This window comes from Aulostomus chinensis, chromosome 1 (genome assembly GCF_037954235.1).
Source record: "Aulostomus chinensis isolate RoL2024-O1b breed Wild chromosome 1, RoL_Achi_v1.0, whole genome shotgun sequence".
NCBI classification, from domain to species: domain Eukaryota; kingdom Metazoa; phylum Chordata; class Actinopteri; order Syngnathiformes; family Aulostomidae; genus Aulostomus; species Aulostomus chinensis.
Genome location: NC_141320.1, coordinates 32110984 through 32113738, shown reverse-complemented (window position 1 = coordinate 32113738; position 2755 = coordinate 32110984). Strand labels below are relative to the sequence as shown.

At 46.0% G+C, this 2755-nt stretch overlaps 1 non-coding gene across 1 annotated transcript; it reads left to right on the top strand.

Annotated features, from left to right (window-relative positions):
- Positions 1–353: 353 nt before the first annotated feature.
- trnae-uuc (transfer RNA glutamic acid (anticodon UUC)) lies at positions 354–425 on the top strand. Its single transcript has one exon. It is a non-coding gene; the product is annotated as a tRNA-Glu (tRNA).
- Positions 426–2755: the final 2330 nt, after the last annotated feature.

Sequence of the window (2755 nt, the reverse complement as noted above, 5' to 3'; positions counted from 1 at the left end):
AAACTGTGACAGTGTTAATATTTAGAAATCCACAGTTGCTCATAACAACTGGTAGTACAAGTACACAGTAGAGACGACTGTAGGAAGTAGCAGTTGTGAGCCTTGAAGAAAATGCCCCCATCACATTGTCAGTGTTTCAGTGACTGGCATTGTGAAGAGACTGAGACAAAGTCAGTTATGAATGGAGGGCTGAGTTGGAGCAGAGGGGGGCAGGATCCTGGGGGTGGACTGTCTTTAGGGGGCTGAGGTGTCTGGTGGTCTTGGTGGACCCTCTGTATCTCAAACTGAGACAACAGAGTCCTGTGTTCTTGAGTCATTGTCTATAGTCTCTGTTGTTGGAGAGCTCAGTGTGGTCCCTGATGATCTAGTGGCTAGGATTCGGCGCTTTCATCGCCGCGGCCTGGGTTCAATTCCCGGTCAGGGAATGAGATATTTAGAGGTTGAGGAAGAGGTGATAAGGTGGTCCACATGATGGTGGATGTGATGAACTGTGAATCCATCATGGCTCCAGTCTCACCCCCATTGTAGTGTTCTTGGTTCACTCTGCCATGGCCCCATGTTGAAGGGTGACTGTCTCATTCACGTTCAACCCTTTGTTACACACTATTAAGTCACTGACTCCTGCAAGGACAAACTCTGGTCAGTGTGATCCCTGATGGTCTAGTGGCTAGGATTGGTGCTCTCACTGCCACAGCCTAGGGTTCAAGTCCTGGTCAGGGAAGCTGTGGATACCCTGAGGTTCTAGCCAACTATGGACTGATAGCTGACCTCCCCTCCTCTCTAAAATCCTGGAGAAAGCAGCTGCTAATCAGCTTAGTGACTTCCTCCATAACAAGAGTTCATTTGAGGGTTTCAGTCTGGTTTTAGAGCCCAGCACAGAGACAGCACTGGTAGAAGTCACTGGATATATGAACATATATTATAGATAAATATCGGCCGACTCATCAATGGCTGAGGAATACATTCAGTCAGTAGCATATCAGTCCTCTGAAGCTGTAACGTGAGCCCACTTCTACCGACTAGAGGAGAGGTAAAATTACACCTGAAATCTGAGGTTTGTCCCTCAAAAAGAACCGCGATGTACTAAAAGTTTCCTCCCCAGAATGATTCTATCAACAAACACTTTAAATTGATATTCTGGAGTTTTATGTCAGTTGCCTGGAAAGTGCTGTGGAGTGAGTAAGATGGTATTTAAATGGCAGGCCTATCCACTCGCGCTAGCACTAGCATTGCAGATAGCATCAGCAGGACCAGACCCAATGGGTCCAAAACTGTCTCCAGTTGCTGGGAGCACCCTGGTGAGCTGGGAAGGCCAAAGGTCCAAAAAACTGAACCTCCCCTTCAAGACTGAAGCTGCTCAAGAATGCAGCTGCACGTGCATAGACAGGAACTAGGAGGAGAGACCACATCACCAATCCAGAACACAGTTTAAAATCCTTCTCCTCACTCTTAAAGCTCTGAAAGGAACATTCCAGTTAAAAAGGAACCACAGGTGTGTTCTTGTGTTTTTATTATTTTGAACGATTGCAGGGATTTGGTTTGAGAGCATCCATGTTTAACTCGGTTTTGGTGCATACCGCTAATTAGCTCCCAACGCAGGTCCTGGGGGCAGCAGATAAACAGACAAATGATAACAACATCATCCACTCCAAACAGTCAAACACAAGGGTGGTGATCAAGTAGAGCCTCTACATGGAAACAAAAGCACTGAGAACTTTAAAAGAGAACAGAAAGTTTATTAAAAGACAAGTTTATAAGGACAGTTAGGTGTCTTGACAGCTGTTTACACTTTAATTAAGCTGTAGAAGAAGAAGACCTTCACTGTGAAAACTCATCCTGTGTTACAGCCGCCCCTCCAGGATGGTCAGGGACCAACTTCAGTCCTGGTCCTGATCCACCGGAAATCCAACCAATCTCTCCCATAGGAACCATGTATTTGTTAAAGCAGCGCTCGCTGTGTCTGTGTAGGAGCCGGTACTGAGCGTATACTGCATGTGTACTACTACTAAAGGTACTTCACCGGAGGCTCCAGCTGATGTCCCATATTTCTCCAACAGCTGGATGACATCACTGATATCAGAGACTCCACCCACTCATTTATTTTCACACATCTCAAAGACAATTCAGTGTTTGATCAGGATCAATACTTCATGATAAAGATCAGTACTTGGTGCCAAGTGGATCTTTGATGGTGACCTCAGAGAAATCAGATCAGCCCTCACACCCTCCCATCCAATGGTGGCTCCATGATTTCAGCTTCATCCTGTCTCTTTCCTGATGTGTTTTCCCTTCTGCTTTCAAAAACTCTTTACACCCACAACCCTCAAGTCTGGCCTCGACCACCATGATTAGTTTCAGTTTCTCCTCAGCTTCAGTCACACAACACAGGATGGACAAAGGAAGTTTCTCTGTTGTGTCGTCTCAAGTTTTCCTGACCTGAGGAGCTTTGTTAACTAACTCAGCAAGACTGATGTCTCTCAGGTGTGTGTTCTCATCATTGTTCTCCATGTAGACACGTCTACACTGACCATAATCCACTCATCTTCCTTCATTCGTTGCAGTGTCCCTACCAGAGACCAGTCAGGTGGTCTCTGTTCCTGCAGTCATACTGGATATTCGCTATGTGAAGGGGACCGACAAAGTGGTGGTGGACGTGTTGTCTAGAGTTCCTCAGTGTGGTATTTGATTGTGAGCTGTTTTCCTCTCTCTGGTTCTCCTCTTGTCTTTTCCTAGCCTCTTAAATTGCAACAAGAGA